Here is a 6,000-nt window from a genome sequence, read left to right as displayed (position 1 = left end):
GAGAGAGAGAGAGACTATCCTCCTTTATTCCCTTTTTAGCAGATTCGCATGTTTTATAGACTCATTAGTCCTTAGATCGATCGTTTTGTCGTTATAAATTAGATATATTTCCCTAATTGTAAGATTCATAATATTTAATTTAATACACTAGTACAAAGATATTTTTGGATTTAATATTACGAATTAACACACAGAAATAACAGTTTTGCTGAAATATCTAATAATTTAGTTAGAAAGAGCTCTATAATTTATTGGACCATCAAAATATAATTATGCAGAACACTCAAGCTAATTACTAGAATGACAAAACTTTTTGCAGTGATCATGAAACGATCTTGAAATTCCTACGTAATTATTTTTGAATGGTGTGCAATAAAATTACTTTCAAAATTCTATATCTAACTAAATTTTTAGTTAATTCAACAAAACTGTTTTTGTTCCGTGTGAGAGAAATAAATTTAATTCATTGTAATAAATTGTCTAAGTACTCTGTCTAATGTTGGGGAAAAACCACACGGGTGGAATTTAATGGAAAACTTGAGAATTTCGTACATGGAAACGTGCAGATTCCAACTTTGCAGAGTGTCAACTTAAGTTACCTCCGATTTCTCCAATATTCTACCGATTCCCAAGTTTCCTTAGAAGAGAAACTTTCCCATCATATTATTTCCACAATGGAGTTCTACCTGTGTTCGACAAGAAACTCATTCACGCTAGTTTCCTGAACGATCGTGAACTTTGTCGCGTCGCGATCAAAGGGCTCGGTACTAGTCGCGCGCGCGAGTAGCCGAACGACGAGCGGAAGACGATCTTAGATACTGAAAATCGTGTGCGAGATGACATTCGGAGGGGCAGAGGGATCGCGGGTCGGGGGTGTGTAAGGTCGTTAGCGGAGTTTCGAGCGGTGCATAGCAATGAGGCTTGAAAAGGGGGCAGAAAACCTCCTGGGAATCCGGACACCCGTTATACGGAGAGCGGAATGAAACGGAGGGCGTGCGTCGCGTTGCGGAGGTAGCTGCAGGAACAGAACAGGAACGACTGACTCATGCCATGCCAGGATAATCGAACTCGTTACGACCCGACTCCCCGGATTCGTTTCGTGTGTAGAATCGTATATCGCTTTTGCGTGGTGTATCGATGGATCGGGATTATAGCGCCCGATACAATCTTTTATGAACTTAACTGTTCTTAGATATATCGAAAAAAAGCCTCACTTTTCACAAGGAAATGTAAGATAAACAAACTTCGCAAAGCAAATTTTGATTTTAATGAAACTTAATGTACCATATATATATATATATATAAATTACATAAATAAATAAATTTAGAAAATATCAATTGCGGCTAATAAATGATTTTAAAGGGTGAAATCATCCCCTAAATTTAAAGCAGTTTTAACTTTTTTTATATCTCAACAACTACTTATCAAAAGATTTATACAAAAGATATATATAATAAATTTATCTACGTCAATATTTAAAAAAAATTTTCGAAATTTATTAATTTTCAGATTTATTTTTTATTTTTGAAATAACAAAAATAGCAAAAACAAACTGCAAATTTTTGCACTTTACACATATAAAGGATGATATTTTCTAAATTCATTTATTTATGTAATCTGCATATATAAAAATTTTTATTAAAATCAGAATGTGACACTTTGCGAGGTTTCTTTATAGAGAAATTATGTGACGTTTAATAAAACAATCTCGTGAAAGGAAATAAAGATTAATGAAACCGATTATGTCTTTTTAAAGAAGAAAGGAAGATCTCATTAAAAAATATGTAGCTTTCCAAATTTTTTTGTAAAAGAAGAAGAAGAAAATTATGAGAGTTCACTATCGCGCAATTGCATTGCGAGAATGCAAAAATAAGAAGAGATGACAGGGTTGAGAAGAATCGTTAGATCTCGCTGAATAATCCTGTCAAGGAGTCAGATCGATAAGGGAGATCGACACGGTCCGTAAAACAAACGTCCATCGATTCGACTTGCGCTCCTTACCGATGCAAAACAGCGCGGAGGGTCGTAGCAATTAAGAGATAACAAGGTTTCTTCCCCTCGGTGCCCCTCCAATTAGTAACACTCCCGCTGCACCACGCTAGAATGGTAGAACAACCTCGGGCTCCCCTTGTCGCAGTCCTTCACCATCGCCACCACTACCCCGGCGGCGGTTCTCCCACTTTTTCGACTTATCTCGCCCTTGTTTGCATACCGCGACGGTCCACCAGGGACTTCCGCGGGAGATTGCGAGGTACCGTTCTCGTGACGGTATACATTATCTGAGATGCGCTTGCAGATGGAAAATTCAAGGGAGACGATTCCACCTCCACGCGAAGTTAATTTTTAACTATCGCGCACAGTTTCGCAAGGCAATGCCTTAAAAATTTCATTAGACTCATTTTTTTTGTTACTTGGTTTCCAGACCCGGTTTTTGTAACATTAATGTTAGTCTGAAGTTGACTTGACAACCTAATCTTGGACTTTAAAATTCCTGTATATCGTAGATGTAACAGATAGACTAAGCGTTCTCTGATCTTAGCTTTTATTCTATTGAAAAAAATTGAATCCATCAGCATTTTTCTTCAATTCGATATTTTAGAGACAAAAAGTGATGTATTTCAAGCTAGAATTTTTTATTATAAGAACTCTATTTCAAATTCATGCTTTTTAAACTGACAGTCACAACTTCATAGAAATGCGCAGTTTATTTTTATTACATTTATATTCTATATATATAAAATGGGTGTCTCACAACTATCGCATTTTTCTTAAGAATATATAACATTCTTGAGATAATTTTGAGACAAAAATCCTAATGCAAAAATGTCGAGTACAATTTATTACAAACAACAGTTTTTGAATTATAATTGGTTAAAGATAAGTATGTAATTCGAAAACTATTATACCCTCGATATTTTCGTCTCAAAACTTTAAGAAAATATTCTTAAGAAGAAATGCGGTAGTTGTGTGACACTCTGTATATACGAAAAGGATTTTTTATTCATTTTACATTAAACATTTAACATTTCTACATTAATATTCTATATAACCTCGTATAACTCACAATAACATTTGCAATAATCCATATTTAAACAATAACGTGTGCATGTAAAACTGTAAAGATTTAATAAAAAATGAGATAACACAAGAGTAAAATATATGCTTTAATTTTCTATGCTGAATAGACATAACTTTAATGAGCTACGATTAAAAGAATATTGCGATCATCGATACTCGGCGAGTTGTGAATAAAGATAGTTGCTTAAACGCGACAGAGGTAAAATAATTCAGTGGAATCGAGCAAAGAGACAATGAGCAGCGAACTATGAGAAATTAGCCGATTAATAGATTGATAATTTGCTGGAAAATGTGTTACAACGAACGGACGCGCTTTCGCCATTCGTCATGTGAGAAAGAAAGGAAAAGAGAGCAGCGCGGTGGGGGCGGGGGATATAGAAAGGGAGGATGTCGGGGTGGACAGGCAATTATTTCGAATTCAATACGTTCGAATGGCAGCCACGTCCGATTGATTATTATCGAGTCGAGCAAACGAGGGTGCTTGATCGAACCCAGTCGAGCGTTGCGCGGACTTGGCGATGCTGATTAATATCGTCGACCATAAACACACGTTGCGCAGTTATCGCCGGACTGATTCCAGGTAAACTTGGAATTGTAACTGCTATTTTAACTGCTGTTTATGACGGCGATATTTCCCGAGAATGAGCAGAGCACGAAACGAACTTGTATTAACACTCTAACGAGGCTCTTCGTTAAAACTTGGTAATTAGAGATCGACATTTATTTGTAGCTGTCTAAATACAGCTGAATAATTCCCTGGAAAAGTGCAAATAAAATTATTTATTGTTGAATTATTCATAAATAAAATATCATTGAATTATTATACAAAATATGTCCCAAATTTTTTTGACGTCTATTTTCGTTGTATCTGTGTTAGATCTCTCATTGTAATTTTTTATCGCGGCACATGGAATTCTTCATTATAATCCTTCATTGTGATACACGGAAAAAATGATTTTGCTGAAATATCTAAAAATTTAGCTAAATATAGAAACAATCTTAATAAATAATAGATAGATCTAAAAATAATTTTATTGCATCATCAAAATAATTATATACAAGACTCGAGAGTGCTGCTGAAAAATTTTGACGTTCTAACAACGTTCTGAATATCCTATGTATATAATTAATTTGATGGTTCGATAAAATTAGATTTGTATCTAGTTAAATTTTTAGATACAAGACAAAATTATAGATTCAATTATAAATTCGTCTCTTCAATTTTACGAATTTAAGATTAACCATTTTTTTTCTAATAACTGTGAAGAACAAAGGAAAAAAGTGGGATTAATAAAACATTATTAAACTCTCATCAAAACTCGTTTCTTCGTCGGTCGAGTCGATGCAACTCGCTGGTGAACATTTAATCTCTCGGGAACATTTTCGCTCGCGCTTTCATAACGAACTGCCCTCTTCCCTCGACAGGGTTGCTCTTCAAGGAGAAAATAAGTTTTTCGGTCGACGACACAAGGGAGAACGGACCAGTTGCTTGGGGCATGAAAGTTCGCGCCTATTTCTCCGGAGGAATGATGATCAAAGTGAGATTACGCGCTGCGACCTGGGCGCAACGGAGAAATTCCGTCGTTCTACAGACTCAAAGAGGATGCTGCGTTTGTCCTGCCGAAGGACCCCTTTACGCTTCTTCTTTCCTCGTTAGGACGATTTTCTCGCAAGCTTAATGATATTTGCCGAGGGACGTCGACGATGAAACAGACTAACTACCTCGACATTTCGCTGCTTCATGAAATGCAACTTATATATGTACAAAAAATTTTGACTCTTTCGTCCGTAATTTTAACTGATTTTAAGACAATTTAAGTTTAATGAAAACAGAAACTCTGATTTACAATTTAAAAATGCTAGGTATTTGAAACTAAAGTATAATATAGTTAAATTTTAATGACAAATTTAATGTCATTTTATGACATTAAAAAGAAAACCTCTCCTTGTTATTTTATAACAAATAAAAAATATTGTTACAATATATGAAAAATTTATTAAACACCGTGAGATCAATGTAGCGCACACATATAGAGTTAAAATAATTTTGAGAACGAAACACCGTCGCGGCGCGGCGTTTCTATCGTAATGCAAACAGCGGCAAACCGACCAAATTGGCAAACAGTCGGGGATGTGCAACCGTGCGAAGCAATTACGGATTTTGCGTGAACGACGCGCACAAACTCTTTATATGAAGGGTGCGGAGAGGATTTTTCTCTGTTGCAATGGCGTAACTACTGAGTAGACCTCGGGACAATTTCAAAAGCATAATTTAATTATGCTCTATAACGATTTTCATGCAAATAAATAAAACATCTTAATTTAATTTTAATTTAATTCTCCAGAAAGCAATTAATTTTCCATTCGCTTTTTATCTGCCCCGTTATAAAACTTTTTCAAGCTTTGATGTTTATTTATTATATAAATTCTCAAAAGACATTTTCTTAAAAAATGTACATTGAAATATTAATTTGCTTTAAAATTATTAAATTTATTAAATTATTGTTAGAGCTTTTCATGAAATTAAAATCTCTTTGATGCTGTATGATAAATCAAAATTATCTATCGTGAAATTTATCACGGATAATTTTTAAACGAGAGAAAATAAAACTTTGTAAATTTGTCTCTGCAACTGCAACGTTTCTACGCTATTGCCTTGAGCCTAAACTTTGTCTGAACCAGGAACGAGTGAACAGTAATTGGAGAGCGAGGGTGGGGATTATGCTCGTGTTTCTAATGAAGCGACCGAGAACTTGACCCCCATGGAAGAATGCCTCGCACCCCCGACGAATTTGTCTTTCCGATTTGCGACAAATTCTGCGACGTTGATGTCAAAACTACGAAAAACGTGCGGCCTTGGAGAAAGAAGAAAAAATAGCTTGCACATTACATCGAGTAACCTCGTCATGTTACGTCGAAGT

General features: G+C 35.3%; 1 protein-coding gene across 1 annotated transcript in view; it reads right to left on the bottom strand.

The window, feature by feature from the left end:
* LOC105623295 (choline O-acetyltransferase) overlaps positions 1–6,000 on the bottom strand; it is a 93,886-nt gene that overhangs the window by 45,678 nt on the left and 42,208 nt on the right.

This window comes from Atta cephalotes (genome assembly GCF_000143395.1).
Source record: "Atta cephalotes unplaced genomic scaffold scaffold00055, whole genome shotgun sequence".
Taxonomy (NCBI): domain Eukaryota; kingdom Metazoa; phylum Arthropoda; class Insecta; order Hymenoptera; family Formicidae; genus Atta; species Atta cephalotes.
This window is presented reverse-complemented; position numbering and strand designations above follow the sequence as displayed.